Raw genomic sequence first — 19,372 nt, 5'->3', positions numbered from 1 at the left:
CTACGTGTGGGTTCTATCCTATTATTCAGTTTATTCCACTAATGATTTCAACTATTTTTGTCATGAAATAGCCATCCAAAAAAAGCCTTTTTTATATATAAATGTTTCCTATGGAGGAGTGCCCTGGATATTTGTTTAATAAGAACTGATTAACTTAAATAAAAATCTTGCGTTGAAGGCATGTTGGATTTAGTGTGCTGCTGGTAAGTTAATTGCCGTTAGATTTTCAGAGGTTGTAAGGTTTTAACTACATTTTTTTTCGAGTGTGTGTGGGTGTGGGTGTGTTTATGTAAAGAAATAAAATAATGTGCAGTTTTATTGTGTATTTGATGGTGCTTGTATAGCTGTCTAGCTGTCAATAATGCCAATAATCTTGCCCTGGAGGTAGCTCAGCTATACTTGATCTCACTGTGTGGTCTCAGGAAAAGTCCAAACAGATCCACAAGGCTCTCCGCAGCCTGAGATACTTCATTGCTCATTGATAGCGTGATCAATACGTGGACATGTGGGTATTGACTAAGATAATGATGAGAGTTGTACCAGCCCCCCACCACACACATACACACACACACACACATAAACCAGTATGTACATGCTCAGAATGGCTGAGGTCCCTCAAACACACGTTCAAAGGAAACTTGGAACAAAACTAGGTTTCAGCCAAAGTCACATTAATGTGTTTGTACATCACAACAAATAAACAGCGCTAATCCTGTCAGTGCTTCCTGCAGACGTGAGACACCTCTCTGCTCTCTACATTGACCCCGATGTGGTGCTGAGCGACATTCATCGACCACCTGACCCAGATGGGGCCAAAACCTGAGCCAGGCACTTTGACACTAATTTGACTTTGTTTTTTTCATACATTGATTTATTTGTACGACAATTCAAAACATAGATCTGATGAATAAAGCAGGATTCCTGTTTTTTAAGGCACCCAGCTGATTTTTTGTTTCATTACCTCTGAAGGCGTTTAAGTCTGACCAAGCTGGTGTTTGCAAAAGTAGCAATATGCTATATTTTATTGAGCCACTGTTCAGTGACTAAAGCTTTCTGTCCTGATAAGAACTTTTGATACACATTTATTTAGTCCTTGGATGGAGATTTGGCACTTACAAGATACCATTACAATGCAGTAAACAGCTAAGGAAAAGACATAAAGCTGAAAGGAAAGAGGTGATTTTCATGGATTCAGACTTTAAATGCTTAATGTTAAGTAGCAAAATAGCAAATTATAGCAGTAAAAATAGCAAATTGAGGAGAAATACTAATCCATCTATAAGAAAAAAGCTCAGAATTCCTTGGAAACAAAGGCAAACTCCTGATCTGACTGGATCTACAGGATCTTTTCCTTCTCTTCAAGCAAACAGGCATTGCTCTCTTTTCAAAATCTATTTACCACTGATGATATTTGGTATTTTCCATTAAAAACATCATCACATGCAGTTTATGCACACAGTTAAACACTAAATGTAGAAGGAGTAGAAAGACAGGATATATTCTTGCCAGGGTGTGCATTAATCACCAACCTGAAAATGCCCTCACAGCAAAGAGGAGGCCACCTTAATTCATTACAATAATCTCAGCGTGTCTGGATGTTGGTAGGAGCTGTGACACACATCAAGGAATTGTTCAGGGAGGCCCAATAAAAGCAACACTGACTTAACAGGCAATTGTGTCTGTCTTGCTGCGAGCGCACTCTTAGTCACGGACAGTGAGTTTATTGGGTGGATCAGTGTCAGGAGTACATGCACACATCTCAAACCTACACACAGACACACACACACACACACACACACACAGCAGCAGCTTTAATAAGCCCACACTTTAATTTAGGCCCCGTCACTACAATGAGGCCTCTAACATCAGACAGCAAATTGTTCTTGTTCAGTGGGAAAAAAAAACATCCTGTCTTCTTGTCTGGGAAGAAAGAATGGCGGACAAAACAAAAGGAGGGGGGGTGGTAGGGGGGAGACAGTGGGTGTTCAGTCATGTGTGTGCATAAGGCCAGGGATGTGTGTGTTTGTATGACTGTTCCAGCTTGTCTGTAGTGTACACATACGGAGATGAGACAGGGAGTCGTGCTACAATGTGCATCCACAACCTTGCACACCTGGTGTTTTAACATACTGCATTGATGCATTTGGGGCATATGCATGCGTATACTTACATAACTGCACACTTGTATGGGGATGTTTCAAGCTACCTGGCAGGTGCGTGAGAGTACTTGAAGCTGGAGTGTGTGTGGGTTAACATGCGGGAGTGTTCAGTGTCTCTTCAGCCTCTTGAATGTGTTGAGTTAAATAAGCCGATTGTTCTTTAAAAGCTTAATCAAAGCCTAATTTGCATAGCTGTAATTGCACTTGCCTCGTGGCTGTGCCCCATTGACAGAGATTCCCGTGCTAATTACTGTAATTGCCTTGCTAATGCTAATGCTTCAAAGTTATGCTAAATGGTTTAATGAGTAATCCACCGAGTGTTTGAAATGGCTGTCAGACACACACACACACACATACACACACACACAAAGAGAGAGAGAGAGAGAGAGAGATGCTGTTAAATCTGTACATGGATGTTTCTTTCAACATAAATATACATCAAACTACAGGTGAGGACACGCTTACAGAATTGAAGTCATCCACAGCCGTTAAGTGCAGGCACTCAACATGTCGCACAGAAGTTAACACAAAGCAGCACGCACAAGTGCTAATGTCGACCAATACGACCCCCCTGTGCCCCCAACCCACGCACAATCCTACAGTAGATGCACATCAAAGTGTTAATTCATAGCGATGAAACACACTTAGTCTAACACTTGAAGCAAGGTTGTAATAATAGAAAAACTTAATGAAGACCAATGCAGCTCCATTGCTCTGTCTCACTTGTTCTTCCTTTCTCTCTCTATCCTCTCTCATAAACACAGACACACACAGACAATCACATGCACACAATGGTAAAATCAACGCATGTTTAACTATATGGTCTAATTGCCCTTGGTTCATCTGTCTCATCTCTTGTATTTACTTGCTCCTCAATGCCAACCCACCCACCACAGACACACACACACTCACACACACACACCGATAAACATCAATGAAGGCCTGTTGACTGCTGTAATCCATGCTAATACACTAGGGAATTAAATCAATGTGACCCCACCGTCTTTGTGCATAAAGCACTGCAATAATGAGGTTGGTGTTAGAATGCCCCCCATCACAAACTGTTTTGATGTATTTATCCTAAGAAAAGCGTTATGACTGTGTCAAAAAAAAAGTATCATAACCATGCTTTATTTAGAGTATAAAATGTAAAAAACTAAAATTAGATTTGCAAACTTTTTGAGTATTAAGTTTAACAAACAGGCCAAAAAACAGCTGTCACGCTCTCATTGATGGTCAGTCCTCAACTGGGGAGAACATAGACTCAAACCTTATTGCCAATTAATCATATACGCTGTATTTTTTAGATATGATTATATAAGCTTTTTCAGACATGAAAACCTTTGCATAGTGTGTGAGTTGCAAAGCTGCAGCCAGTTGGGCACCCGTGTCAAACCAGTAATGCTTCAAAATGGAACCTTTGGCACCACAAATTGAGTGAAAAGGAGAAGGATGCCAAAAAAAGAAGCCTGTATTATAAATATGATTTATTTTAATCTGCTTTTGATTACACAAGTAGATCAAAACACTTACATTTTCTAATATATTGATAATTGTTTCTCCCTGCTTTAACTTTTCCTCCTTCAACGTTCAGGGCATCACTGAGAAAGTCAGCATTTGTGTTCAAATCAGAGCAGATAAATATTCACTTACTCACTCAATCGTATACAAAGGCATCACCCACCTACACGTTGCCCCCACGCACGCGCGTGCACACACACACACAGAGGCATAGTGAAACAGTCCACATGGACAGCTCCCCCGAGAGTGCCACTACAACTTCCACCACTTTATTATTGGTCAATTTGGAGGCTTCTTTCACAGGGGTGACATGGCTTAGGAGATGTCACAGCCCAACCAATCAATACCACTCTGAAAGCTCCGGACCCACAGCCTGTATGTGTCTCTCAGCCTGTGTGTGTGTGGTGTGTGTGTGGTGTGTGTGTGGTGGTGTGTGTGTGTGTGTGTGTGTGTGAGCTGTTGAAAGCTGCAGCAGCTGTGACTGGACTCTACCCTTCTGACCTGTTTACCAGACAGTAATTACATGGGAAGAGACGTTTGTCCGGCTCCTGCTGACCAGTTCAACTAATGAAGTGCAACACAGACAGATACAGTGAGACAGCTAGACGGAGACAGGCATATATGTAGACAAATGGACATATATATATGTATACTCATGATGTGTTTGCATGAGTGCATGACCGTAAAAGCGTGCTTAGGATTATTGCCTTGTTTTTCCATCGCCTGTGGCAGGATGGGCCGGTCCAGCTCGTGAACAAGCCTCACAGTGTACAGTGAACTCCCAGGCGTGAGTTTCCCTGACAAAACTATTGATTCTTATGGATTTCTACCCAAAGTTGTGATAATGACACATCATGGGTGGATTTGACAGGCCAGACTGCTGGGGAAGAGGTGGCAAACCAATTTGCAGCTGTACGGACTGAGGGGAGACTTTGATTACCGACATCTCCAAAAAACAAAACGTGAAAGAGAGATGCGCTCCTCCGTCTCCACATCAGAGGCTCTCTACCCCCCCCCACCTCCCTCCTTGGGTGTCTCCTTTCCCAGTGTGTCGATATGGATGTATGAATTGGTTACAGGCACAATGGATTGGCTGTGCTGCTTTGTTAAGGGCTGCGCAGGTACCACAACGCGTTGGGCCCCTCATAGATAAAGCCCTTGTTTTTTGCTTCCAGCCCCACGGCGTCTAAACCCTGAAGCCTCCTGTAATATTGAAACGATCCCTCAAGTTTGGGCTGAAAGCTGTTTTAAATAAATGCATGAGTTGTTTCGGAACAGCAACGCTGCAGAGTATCACATCAAAATATAGTTGAGATTTCTACTTTTATGAGTTTTGTATTCCAAATGGATGTATCTCATCCATTTTTACAAAGAAACCCCAGTTAAGATATTAAGATTAAGGCATCCAGGTGTCGCGTAATATGAGCAGCGACTCAATAGAATCAATTATGTATTTCATGTCACAGTGTGGCAGCCAGAGATTTTGTTTGGAGTTTATGCAGAGATTCTGAGAAGAAAAATCTTTTTCAGCACCGCAGCATTTTCATCCGGAGCCGCTGAACAAAAATAACTGTCTTTTAAGCCTCTTAAAAATGCTGAAAAATTTAATTTGTGATGGGCTGGTGCAAAAAAACACAAGTTTGCATGAAAGGCAATAATTTATGGCCCATATTTCACTCTGATTAAAAACCTAAGCGGCGATTATAGCGACTACTCAGCAATCTTCTCTGACATCAAGGCCTGTTTTCCCCTCATTCTAATCCTCTCTATAATTATTCAGTCATTTCAACTTTCAATGGGGAAAAAAAAAATAAAAAAAATCATCTTCTGTTTATGCAAATGACGGGGCCGCTGAAAAGGTTCCTTTTGGCAGATGGCTGATATTTAAATGGACTATCTGGTCATTTGGCTATTTCTGTCATGAGATAGTTCTTTGATTTAATGAAATAGAGGATTAAGCTCATTCTGAAGAATATACAATACAATTACTTGATAACAACTGCCATCTATGATTATAGTAAGTATATTGCATGTGTGTGTCTGTTTGGCTGCAATGTTTGTGTGTTTTTTTACGTGTCTGCCTCAGTTCTGCAGGATTTCTGCAACACTTGACCCACATGCACGAGCTTAATCACAATTTCCTTGCTGCCTGTTTGCAGTTAATGGTGTACCATATTTTCTTAATACATAATTAAGTCCGCAGTCTGTAGTTTACTGCAAACAGATGAATTTATCCAGAGGAGTTTAATATCCTATTCTCAGTTTTAATTTTCTGTTTGGATGGTTTTCCACTTGTGTGTTTATTCCTTAGTCGTAAAAGAACACAAGGCTCCACTTCTTTTGTCTTTAAAGGAGAGTGTCTGGCTGCCAGTGGGGCATCCAATCCCCAGCCGTTACGGCCAAATCAGAATAATAACACCTCCCTTTAAACCAAATGACCACAGCGTGGGACTGCCAGCTAAAATTAATTCCACCTCTGACCAAAGGCGAGAATACCCCACTGCGTAACCCCCTCTGCATGCACACATGCACCAAAATACACACTAAAGCCCTCACACACACACCACACAAAAAGACACATTCAGGCACCAACACGTACATACAGAGTGGCGCACGCATGCACGCGTTCTGAATATGGAACGGCCCTATTTGGTCTCTCGGCTGGCTCACTGTTCAGTTCCCTTACATAGCTCTGTAATCACACCCAACTTTGAAATCACCAAAAGTTCCTGCGCAAGTTGCAAATTGCATTTAAATTAGACAGATAAGCTAAACGTGACCTCTTTTTTTCCCTCTATGACGAGTTGTATAAAAAAAAAGGTGAACTTTAAATAGGCGAGTGTGTTTGGTGACTTAATCAGACGAGAAACTTTACATGTTCCGAGCAACATTTGTTAAAATGTTGGATCTGGACAAAAAGTATCCACAGGAAAAAGTATGATGCTTCTAAAAATATGTGTGCTGTAAAGGGAATAGTTGATCCCACAGCATTAGCCTTGCACTGCAGCAAATATTGATTTACAACATCGATAAAGGCTGGCTTCTTCTTAATACATTTAAAGTCTAAAAAAGCAATATGTCACAGATACTTGACTCTGATTTTTCCAAATAAACACCAAGTTCTGAAAACTGTGCATGAAGCAAGCTTGTTAAGACCCTTGGGTTCGGTTTTAGTCTGGCTGGCTGTTAAGTGACCTTTTGTTAACTCGCATTTAAGTGACATTCATTCTGCTGTCCCGGAGCGCGCTTTGTCTTTGTTACCGAGGGGTCGCAGCTATTCAAATTTCCACGTTCTTTGAGCCTCGCGGGATCATCGGAGCAGCGCGGGCTCTGCGTTCTTTGGCAGCGGGAGTGTTTGCATAGACAAAGGTAGAAAATGATCAAGATTCATTGCCCATCATTTGTCTTCACAAACCCGGAGAAAAGGAGTCCAGCTGCAGCTGCCAAATATCATTCAGGCTCCAGTGATTTACTGATTACAATATCGAGGATGTTAGTGTTGTGTGGTGAGATTAAGATTCCAGCTTGGTTTACCGATCTGCTACATTTCCAATTCATTTTTTTCCCATATTTGTCGCAGTTGAAATGAAAGGAAACATTAACCACAAAAGGAATGTCTGCATGGAAAAAGTCCTCCGCTCAGTGAGCGAAGACGTCGTTTGCAGCACATTGTGAGCGTGTCTCCGTCTTCAACTCACCTCTGAGGTCTGCTTAAATCAGCCCCACTGTCCAGTCATCTCTATATTACATTTATTTTATTTGCATAAGAAGATAGATGCCCAACATTTGCAAATCTCGTCACTGTTTCATGATAATTTCATTTGATTTTTTCCACAGAAAAACAAGGTTTTTGCTTGTTTCCTTGAAGGTTGTTGGTCATTATAAGAAATCCCAGAACTTCCGAGGAGGAACTTAAAATCTCTGTTTGAAGAAATAAAGAAAATATATTTATAAGGCTGTGGGTCTCTGTTGGATAAGGGAGGGGGCCGCCAGCATGGAAGAAAAAAAGGAAAAGAGGAGCAGCAGCTGAACATTTCAAGGCTGACACACCTCTGTAAATAGCAATGTGCATCCGACTTCACCTTAAGATACAGACAGAGGAGCAAAAAAAATACCATAGATGGCAGCAGTTCAAGCCTAAAACCACAGCTGGGCAGAGAAGAGCGAAGCATTCACATTCCAAAATACACAGTGCTGCTCCCAAGGAGTTTTAGAATAATGTTAAGTGTGGGAAATGAATGCCAAAGTGGATGGAAATGGAAAACTGAGGAAGGGCAGACAGCGAGGAGAATCAGAAATGCTGAGAGCCACCCCCAACGTGTCCAAAAGGCCAAATACGATGGTCAGTGTTCAAGACAGGTGGATGGAGCGTGAGTGGTCCAGGCAGGGAATGATCCCTAAAGCCTCCAAAGCAACTAAAGGGACCATTTCAATTCAGAGGTCACGGCAGCAAACGATCGGCAGCTGCCGTTACATAGTCCGAACGAAATAAAATCCCCAGCTGAGATGCCGTCGGGCTTAAAGCAGCAACCAAATAACTTGGCTAACAACAATCTGAGCAAGGCAACATCACCAAACAACTGATGTGCAGTTAAGGGAATCTTTTCACTACAGTGGGTAGAAAACAACTAGCAACAATGTTCATCAATACCATCATAACCTGAGCTTCTACACTAACACTAATACAGTGTTTCTGGATGCGGTTGGTTCAGGATCTCTCTCCGCCTGCGACCATCCCTCCTGACTGATCAGTGTCACTCTTTGGCTCTTTGTCTTTCTCATCGCGGCGATCTTTGTTCCTCCAGTTGGAATTTATGCATTTAGACCAACTCTGCTTCACAAATCAAACCTGCGTGCATCATCGGTCGTGCTTGGCCGAACGTCTCAAGTATAAACGCGTTTATGCGCGCAGTTTGACGACTGCAGCTCAGCTCTCTGTGAGTGGCTCTATTCAGCTGCCAGAGGTTGGTAACAAGGCAGGCATCAACAGCTTGTGGGCTCTCAGCTGCCAGCCTCCCACCAACCGCTTTGGTGCCGCAGCCACTTGACATCTCCATTTACCATGTGTGATGATGTAAATAATTACACTCAATTAGAACCTAATTAACAAAGCTGAAACAAAAGAACAAGTCCCAGGGTGCAGCTCCCCTCCACTCTATGTACGTTGCTCTTTCTCTCTCTGCCTCTCTCTCTCCACTCACACACGCACACACACATCAGGGAAAACAAAACATGTCAGCTTTTGACAATGTGCCATCTGTCCTCGAGCCAACAGATAGGCTTAGGCACATGCACACACAGATACAGCCCCTCAGCGCCATAAGACAAGCAGAAACACTAATCGGGTCCTTGGGCGACCATAATTACAGCTCACCACGTTAATTACCTAACAATTAACATCCATCTTTTCCAAGAAGCAATCAATGAATTAGCTTGTGATTCCCATGTTAAGTTGCCACACAAGCCCTCCCATTCACACTCTTATCACCTCTCCCAATTATGCTTGGACACATTTTCAGTCTTCGCAATGCGCGTGCACACACACACACACACACACACACACATACACGCACACACGCCTACACACACCACACAGTTGAAGACAAATACTTATAGAACAAGGATCAACAGAGGCAATATGAATTAATTCACACGTGGACAAATTAGCTGAGTTGATATCCCAAGGAAGCTCGTGAAAACGTTTTGCACCTCCAGTTAGCAAAGAGGTCAGAAATTTTATTTCTCCTCTACACACACCTAATGCTTGAGGGCAAGAGTTAAAAATTCAATGTAAAACAGAGCAAGGAACAAAGGGTGCGGGGGGGTATAAAAACATAATCACAATGGTGGAAATTGAACAAATTGGGTGTCTTGTATTGCTCTTTGTCTCTGCAATTCCTGCTCGTTATCAAATGAATAATGAGAAAATGTTGCCCCTGCGATGCCAAATATGAATCTTAATGCCAATTTTGATTGGAAATAAATTGGTGAAGCAGGTGCAAGTCCAAAGACTAATGATCAATAAAAAAAGCCCTCATATTTCATAATTTTTAGCAGACCCCAAAAAGCTATCAGTATGAAAAATGTGCACACTTTAGCAGAGAAATCATCCATCACTCTTCCTATTGAATTTCCCATATTAAAACTCCAATATGAAAGTCATATAGGTTGATAACACAATCAGATTGAAAATTGAGAAAAATTCACCTCAAGCCGATAAATGTATATCGTGGATTAGCGCACTTGGATGGTTGCTAGCCAACTAAATGGGTCGGTAAACAAGCCATGCAAGTTCTCTTGTTGCACTTCAGACAGGTGAGCTGCTAATACTTTATATCAAGTTCATACAACATATATTATTTGATTTTTGCAATAAACTTTATTTACACAGTGTATTGTCATCCTGAGCAGCCTGTATTTCATGACCACCTCATTGTTACGTTGATAACAACAGGCTTAAAGTGTGCATGTATAGACGCTTGCATTATTTGATGGATATAATTGAATTGACCCTCTTTGGCTTGTCCTTATAGAAATTTTTATTCCTCTCATTACTCTTCATATTGCAGTAGATATTACTGTGGATATTAGAGCAGTACAGATTGGCCTTTAGCTTTTTTTATTACTAGCGTGTGCGTCTGGCTAGATACTGCACATAGGTAATTCGTTCATCCTGATTGCCTTGTGTTATATTTATGTCGGTGCAATATGCCTCTGCCTGCCTCCTGCAGCAGCTGCTTGTAGAGGATTATAGACCATGAAATCAAGGGATGAGTGACATCTATTGTAGACATTTACATATAGCACATCCTGATAAGTTAGCATAATTAGATAACAACCCAAAATAGATACATGTTGGTTCTCGTTTGGCTTCACCATTACAGACCACAGTGGCCATGCTAGTCCAAGCCACAGAAAGACCTCTAATAGGCCTGGCTGTCTCCTTCTTAATTTGCTGAAATTGCAAAATCAATAGGTGTAGTCGTAGCTGCCCGCTGCCTGTTTTAGTGGGAAAAGATAAAGTCTATGGGAAGGCAATCTTCACTTTCAATTTGCTCCCTGTTCAGCATCGAGGCCCGAGTGCTTATCACTTACTTAAAGAGACCGTATGCCTGTCTAACAGTGGACAGACAAAGCTGTCCCTCAGTGTTCCACAGACCTTGGAAAACACTCTTGCAAGACTTTCTTATTCAAACAAATACCAGCATTGAAATGTGCTCATAGCTACTGCAGGTTAAGTTGGTTGGACCTTTTTATGCTCGTTTATCTTGCCAATATTTGGCATGTCCAAATCTTCCACCTGCAGATGTTGCTCTCTGAATGTCAAAAAATAATAACAAATAACTTAAGAAACCTCCTCAACCGGGTTACACATGGCACCACAGTGGTTTAATCATTCAGCCTTGGATCTCCAAGTGTGACACTTCCTCTAAAGGATCAATCCAGAAGTCACATCTAGGCTGTTGCCTGATGGAGCCTTTGTGTGCCTGTTTATGCTGTGTTTGCAGATGAGGTCATTTGGATACAATTATACACACAAGTTCACGTGCATGGCTGGTGTATATGGGTTTTTGTTTTTGTTTTTTCTTGTTTTGTTGTATTTTGTATTTTGCGTGTTGGAAGCAGCTCTTGTCAGTGGGATCTTTTGTCTCAGCGAGTGCGGTCGTCCCCTCCTAATCTCCCCTTGATGCAGCCTTTACCCATAATCCTTTCTTTCATTAACTGCCCTCCTTGTACAGCGCCACCTTTATTGCAGCCTTTCACTTAGTAATTGCAAAGAGACAAGAGCAGTGGGAGGTGTGTATGTGTGTGTATGTGTGTGTGGGTGGGTGGGTGTGGGCATGGGAGAGAGGTTGGCAGGGTGGGTGGATTCAGAGCATCTGCATAAGGAGCCGTGTTTGTAGAGGCCAGACCGGCCACGTTCGAGGGGGGCAAGGGGAAGACCAACAGGCACGGGCGGGGATGGCTTTGTGGTTGATTGCAGAAATAATTTCACATGTCGTACAAAAAGAGCTTAAAGAAGAACTTTTTAATCTCGATATTAAGAACATTATATGTCCGCTTTAAGGGGGTCATCACAGTGGCTGCTGCTGGCAGGAAATCCATAAAAATTAGAAACAGGCTTTTGATGATGAAGATGAGAAAAAAGAGGGAGAGAGAGAGAGCAGTTAATATGTGTATTTGTAGTACTGCCATTATTCTTGGAATTTTCTAATTACTTTGTGACTTCAAAACATTTTTCTAATCATCCCATATTATAATACAATAAGCAGATTTTCCAGAAGAGGGGAGGAGGGGAGAAGAGGGGGAGAAAGAGCAACCGGGAGAGAGGCAGGAAGGGAGGGATGTGTTTCCAAAACATCCACTGGAGGGTTGCATTTTAAAGATGTTGTTTCTTTTATGGTGTGTCGTTAGCGCAAAGAAAAGAAAAAGAGAAGAAGGGAGGTTTTAAAAGGGGGAGGAAGAAAACAAGAGTGAGGCGAGGCTGAGTGTTAAAAACACTAGTACTGATGCATATTTATGGCTGTGTGTCATAAAGGCACTTTATGATGAGGTAAATGATACACGCAGGCACATCAGACATCACTTTAACATATTCCACAAGCAGAGTTAAAGACCGCCTTGTTTGCTGTTTCCTATTTCACAATAGCCCCTCACACAATAACCCCCCCACACACAGACCCAGTCCTCCCAACCTGCTCCCCCCCCAGCCTTCAGCTTTTTCCTCCACCAATAAACACTGGCCTCACTCTGGCCTGATACTTGGTTACACACTGGCCCCTATTGGCAGCCATATTCCTGAGAAAAATCCTGAATCCTCCATTCAGATGGGGAAAAAAAAAACACCTAGTAGGATTTATAATGTTAATATATAATGTTACATTTATTATCGCTTTACAGCTCGAATTACTGACTTCAATCTTATTTTGTTATTTACACCTTTTCCTTTGTCACCTCTTTGACATTTAGATAAGAAAAATAAATTAACAGAAAAACTGTTTCACAAGAATTTGGACAGTATAATGTATATATTTTAATTATAATTTTGGGTAAGTGAGACTAAAGTGTGAATTGAAAGGAACAAGCGCAATTTTTGTATATATTTTCCCCCTTTCTCCTGTCATTTTCTCTCTTGCTTTTTTTAACCATAAATAAATATTTGCTCAGGTCCGAGGGAATGAATATCACTGTCAGGAACATGGAAATTGATCCCAACGGTAATATCCCTCAATTAATGTTTGGACTTTTCTAGGCAGGAACTGTGCGTCAGTACATTTCTGCAGCTAAATACATGATTATACTTAAGCCCCTGTCGTTAGGTGTGCCCAATTTCCACAGACTAACGCAGACAGAACACAAGGTCACACAGTGAGAGCCGGCCTGAGACGGAGGACACGTTGCGCTGTGAATGAATAGCCCACACAGGGAAGGTGTAGCATGATTACATTATATTAGAAGACATTTTATGAAGTAGATAACAGGATACACCTTGCCAGCAGTTTGTCAGGTAGGACGATGATGCACATATTTGCCTCACACACCAGAATTGTGACGTATCCATAGAGGCAGCCGGGACATGATGGGGTTCAACCCCCCCCCCCCCCCCCCCCTTCCCTCAAAAGATTATTCATTATTACAACATATAAACACAAAATGCATGTTAAGTATTTACATATATTAGAGAGAATAATACGTGGGTTTATATAATATTTTAAAAGGCAAGTCAAAGTTATTGCAATGTACATCCTAATAAAATTTACCTACATGTAAAAAACAAAGCTGATCATTCCATGGGAAAGAAATAATTTCATAGTTATTTATTATGTCCTCTTATGCATGTAGAACATAATTTCTGATTGTACTATTTTTCAAAGCACTAAGCATGCACACTAAATTCTTTTTTGGCAGGAAACTGTTGAAACGCTGCAATGAGAATTCTTCGTGCGGCACCGAAAGGCCGGAAATTGAGGAAAAGCAAGACAGAAATTCTTTAAAATCCCCTCCCTTCCAAGCATGACACTGAGATCGCATCCGTCACCGCAGCGGCCAACAGCACACGTGCATTTATCCCCAGCCCCTCACTCCGAACAGAAACACCAAGTGTATACATCAATGCGGCCGTATATTTTGCTTGCACTGACAGCTTTTCAACAGTTACTCGTCCCAATTCAGATGAGCAGACTCTCTCCCTTTGCCAATTGAGGTGAAGTGATATGAGCAGCTGAATATAAATGATTGGGGATGATTGATAGACCCTCCCACTCACCGCCCTCCTCAGACAGATAGGGATTCAGACAGACATATGCATCCCTCTCCCTGCTTCCTTACATTTCACTCAGTACCTCTTCCCTCCGTCCCTCCGTTCACTCATTCAGTAAAATGCACGTATCCCATTCAGTCTATGCAGAGCAGGCCTCAAAATTCCCCTCGCACGTGCAAACTTTGCTGAGTTTGATGTATTATTAAAAATACCCCCCTTCTAATTTATCACTGAGGCCGGCAGCAGAAACAATGATATTTGACATCCGGCTTCCTGAGAAGTTTAACGTCAACTCTGTGGAGTACAAGAAATGACCTGCATGAATAAATCAACTCAATGGACCATGAGAATTTTCAATAAGTCAGCGCAGCCATTTTTTAATCCCCCACGGTGTCAACATTCCTCCATGACAAGCCTCAACGTGTGACAAGTAACTGCTAAAGAAAAAAGACGGGGGTGAAAAAATCCATCTAACTGCTCCTGCAACATCCCAATTGACAGGACAGCTCACCTCACCGTACGATGTATTCAGTCTGGCTGCAGCTCCGCCAAATCTGTGCACGCACTGACTGAGCTCTTTCCCTGACAAAAGCAGCATTATGAAAAAATAAAAAATATATATATTTGTGTGTGAGTTAGAGCCGTACCTTCGATGACCAAACTCAAGCAGGGGCCTCTTTAAACATACAGAAGAATGAAAGCATGTTTGCAGTCCGACACGAACAAAACCGCACAGCTAAGACTGGAAATACACAATAATGTGGACAATAAAAGGAGAAGGAAATTAGAGATAAGGATTCATTGTACGCGTTGATGCAGACAAACAGAAAACATCTACAATAGAACATATTTACCTGGGTGTTTCCATCCAGTGGCTCTCCCTGAAGCTGGACCGGCCAGGTATGTGTACATCAGTGTGTGTGAGCGCCTGTTGGAAGCTTCTGTGTGTGATTTCTTTCAGACAGGAGACTGGAAATGGGGTAGAAGCCATTACAGTTTGAGAATCACCCACAGCACCCCGAAATGAGGGGCAAGGGCCTGTCAGCGCGCATGCATGTGGTAGTGCGTGCGTGGTTTTATGTGTTTGTGTGCGTGCACACAGGCAGGGGCCAGCCGGTGACCTTCTTTCAATGAGCCCCCCTACCATGATTTATTTACTGTGCCCTTACCCAACCTCTCCCTCACACACACACACACACACGCACACACACACACACATACATGGCCAAATACAAACACATGATTTCTAGTAGTTCAGTGATAAGGTGGGATCTGCAAATGTGGATCCCCCCCCCACACACACACACACACTCTTGGGACAGCTGGGAGAAAATGGTGTTTGGTGTGGGGAGAAGAGATCTGTCACCCTATCTCTGACTGCAGTAGCATCTTATTTTCCCCTCCATTTCTCCGCTCTCTGTCCTCTTCTCATTTGAGCTCTTTCTCCAGAGCCAAGGTCTGCCTCCCACCTTTTCTCTCTTCCTTACCCTCACTCCTCCTTCCATTCTCACATTTCGTTTGGAAGCCGACCAGACTGGCAGTTCTAGATCACATCACCCCCTTCTCTCTGTTTCACTCTCTTCGTCTTTTCTCCCTTTTTCCTCTCATTCATTTCCTGTCTCTCTCACTTTTCCATTCCCCTGTCTTGCACTGCGTGTGTGTGTGTGTGTGTGTGTGTGGGGGGGGGGGGGGGGGTAGCTGTCCAGAAGCAGGATGAATTTGTGATTGCTTTCTCATCGGTCAGAAGAAGTGAAGGCTGCAGAAATTTACAAAAATAAAAATGCTGATTTTTTTTCTTCGCTGGGCACAAATGACCATAATTGCACCCCTTCTATTTTCTCCCCCTCTGGTTTCTTTCACAGCAATGCAGCAGCAGGCTATAATTTGAACCACCGGAGCCAATTATGCAAATGAGCGTACCCTAGGTTGACCAACGACCTTCTCCTCCAGCTCACATTTGTTTACAGTATGCAAATGACCTCGGGGTTCAGAAACATGCCTGAGGATGTCAAAACACCTTTAGACTAACACTATACTACCCAGAAACCTGCCTGACCTCCCCCCACCTCACATGCAAGAGTGTAAAATTTGGGAGAGAAGATGAATGACATCACAAATGCTCAAGACTGCCACCTGATGACTGGCTGCAGCATATGTTTATGTAGCTGAATTTAAAATCTTGTGCAGTAGCAACTTTACACTCTTAATGTCTGACGCTGAGATGAGATACTTCTTCTTGAGATACTCCTTCTTTTCCCAAAACTTTCCCCTCGTTCCACATTCGCACTCGATCCCTCAGGTTCCAGGAGTCACTTTCTCCCCCTCTCTGACTGTTCACCCCCTTCACCACCACCACCACAGTCACACGCCCGCCTCCCCAGTTGGTCCTGAGATGGAAGCAGCTCTGTCTAATTAGCTGTATGGTTTACCTTGGCTCAGTGGGGCCTGACAGCTTTAGCGGGGTTTAAACAGGGAGATGGACGGAGTAAAACGCTGAAACCTTAGACTGTAATTAGAGGCCTGCTCATTTAGAGCACACTACTGCTGACACAATGCTTCTTTTCCACCAGCCGCACAGAAAATACGAGGGAAACGCACAAGCGTGTGACAAACATGCAGAGCAGATGCATAAAAACAAAAAGGAGCAGGTCTGGAGTGCACCCATCCATAAGTTTGGTCAATTTTATAAAAAGAAACACGCATACATACGCAGAGTCTCGGAAAGAACTTCTGACCATCAGACATTTAAAAATATACAATAGAGTCTGAAATATATACGGGTGCTGTTATTTTGGAACCATTGGTCTCATTGTGATCTCAGATTTTTCCTGCTCAAGTCTTGCACAAATATGCCCACACAGTGCAAATTATGTTTTTTCCCTCTCTTATTCTTGTCTTTGCTTTAACAGTGACTCTCCACCACTCTGCTCCATCCCATTCTGTGATTTATTATTGCTTTTATTACTTGTGGACAGATTTAAAAAGACCCCCAAACCAGAATCCGATAAAGCCAACACAGGGCTGAGGCCACGCATAGCAGCACATGCACTCATGTGATTGGACTGGAAATGTTGTGTTTATTCCCATCAAAGTTAACTTCATCAAAACAAGGAACAAAGAGACAGAACCAATCAATGAAAATCATTAATGAAAAATGAAATGCATTTCATTCTTTTCTAATTACACGCATTGTAGCTCATAATTGAGCGGGTGTATCACTGAGATTATTGCACACACTCTGTGTGTGTGTGTGTGTGTGTGTGTGTGTGTGTGTGTTATCATGCATGGGTGTAAAACTAGTCAGAGACAGGCATACAAAAAGATGAGGCTAGATGTCTTTGAAAAGCAAGGGGGGGAGGTAATGAAACGATGAGGGACTGGAAATCTTCTTCTTTGGTATTTTACTGCCCCCTGCTGGCTGTGCAGACAACAACAGCTGCTGTCAGCTGTTGGCAGAGACCTTTGCTTTTCACATCTCGAACAAACATCACTCCAAATAACCGAACAGACACAAACATTATGACACATCATGATAGCATTATATCTTTGATTTGAGTTCAGTGTATGACATTCCAAACTAGATTTGGTTGAGCTTATTGACTTCCCAAGAGGAAGATCTTGTCATGAAGCTCAAACGCAGGCAGTCATAACAGAGGAAAAGTCTGTGATAGCAGAGCAACATTGATTAAATTTTATTTTTCTCTATATTTATTGCCTTTTTATCTTCCTGAATATGTGGTGTTTTGTCATGATTTCATGTCAGCACAACAACCCTCTTGATACTTGTCATTGCTAAAGCCCGCGTGTTGTTCTTGAGATTAAAGAAGACTGTTAAAAAGAGTGCATGTACTTACAGGTGTCATATTATTTTAATGTGTTGTGACAACTACAAGGCACTGTCATCAAGATCCTGCGTACACATGCCGCATGTGTCTTTTAGTCATTGTTCACCTAGGATCAAACAATGATTAGATAAACATCAAGCGATGCTTGTTTGTGCGTTCATGTGAATGTGCACCAGTCTGCCTGAATGTGTGTACTGTTTGCCACCTTGCCCTAACTGCCCCACAATAACAAATGTTCCAGCTTTCTGATTGGGCAATTAAAAGCAGCAGGGGCACTATGTTGACGGGTGAGAGTGTGACATCCATCATCTGAAACAATCAGCCCCTACCAAGTAACTCTGTGCGCGCGCATGTGTGTGTGTGTGTGTGTGTGTGTGTCTTTCTAATAACACCATGAAATCAAACACACTATTTATTCCCAGGTGATACACAGCAGCCAGTGGCTTTAAAAATAGGGGGGAGAAATCAATAAAAAATCATGTGACCATACAGGAAGCATTTGCACCGAGGGCCAATTCTGGACCAAAACGAGGTAACTGTCACACACGGCAGTATAGGTAGGCTAACTTTGTGATTTTGTATTTTTTAATGTAAATATCATTAAGCTCTTGAGTTACCTGTTGATCTACGTTCCCCCCTGGTTGTGGATCCATGGGTAGTGACTGAAAGAACAAGCGACCAAAGTGATTTTGGTGGGTTCTCTGTTTGAGATTAGGCCTAGGCTAGGCCATTCAGGATGGGCTGAGAGGGCAGCTCCTGTTCCTCTCTAGCTAGAGGAGCCAGACCAGGTGGCTTTCTGATGGGGACAGTTTCCATGATAATATTGATCTGAAAATGTTGTGTTTGCACATCACACTACCACAGAAAGACTCTCTTTTACAACACTCCAGATGTTCGGAGGCGGCCTTTCAAATGCAGCTCACAGCCCCTTTGATATGATGATGGTTAGCACAAGCCACTGCAAAATTCAACAACTGTACGTAGGAATTGGGCAGAGATTTTGGCACAGCACTATAAATATAGGACAATGTAGGAGAACTGCAGTATATTGCTCCAAGTAACCATAGATGATGCAGCAATTATTGTCAACGTGACCTGGATATTGTATTTTTACATAGGTACAGCTGATATACACCTGACTCTCTGGCACTGCTGTATGCCTGGCCGATTCATGTTGCTGACATTGTGTGGCTACCATATAGCGTATATGGGCAAGTTTAGAAGAAGAATTAGGCCAGGGCACCAAAACCTTATCATCATAAAAATTCTGGTGACTAAAGTCACGACAGGACCAAATCTCTGCTCTTACCATTAATCACTGTGAATTTTTTACTTCAAAAGCAAACACACAGAAATAGCTGCAGCCTCGACGACGGTGGGTATCGGCAATCGTTATGGTCACCAGACGTAAAGAAGCTCAAAATGTTTATGATGCAGCACATCTGTGCAATCATGCATACTCTTGTTATTAGTGATTGTACATTTGATAATTTCCTATTGAATCAAAAGTATTATGTAAAATGCAGTCAAAAACACACAAACCTTAGAAATGGACCTTTCTGTCTCGCACTTGTGAGCTGTTGGCT

At 42.3% G+C, this 19,372-nt stretch overlaps 1 long non-coding RNA gene across 2 annotated transcripts in view; it reads right to left on the bottom strand.

Moving 5' to 3' along the window:
• Positions 1-14,897, bottom strand: part of LOC130514054 (uncharacterized) — a 91,561-nt gene extending 76,664 nt beyond the window's left edge. For both annotated transcript variants that reach the window (XR_008946895.1, XR_008946894.1), the window contains exons 1-2: positions 14,796-14,897; positions 14,589-14,683 (exon numbers count right to left, since the gene is read on the bottom strand). This is a non-coding gene — a long non-coding RNA (uncharacterized LOC130514054). The remainder of the gene's footprint in view (positions 1-14,588; positions 14,684-14,795) is intronic.
• Between the last annotated feature and the right edge of the window lie 4,475 nt (positions 14,898-19,372).

Source organism: Takifugu flavidus, chromosome 17, assembly GCF_003711565.1.
Source record: "Takifugu flavidus isolate HTHZ2018 chromosome 17, ASM371156v2, whole genome shotgun sequence".
NCBI lineage: Eukaryota > Metazoa > Chordata > Actinopteri > Tetraodontiformes > Tetraodontidae > Takifugu > Takifugu flavidus.
Note: the sequence above shows the minus strand (reverse complement) of the source record. Positions and strands in the feature narration are given on the sequence as shown.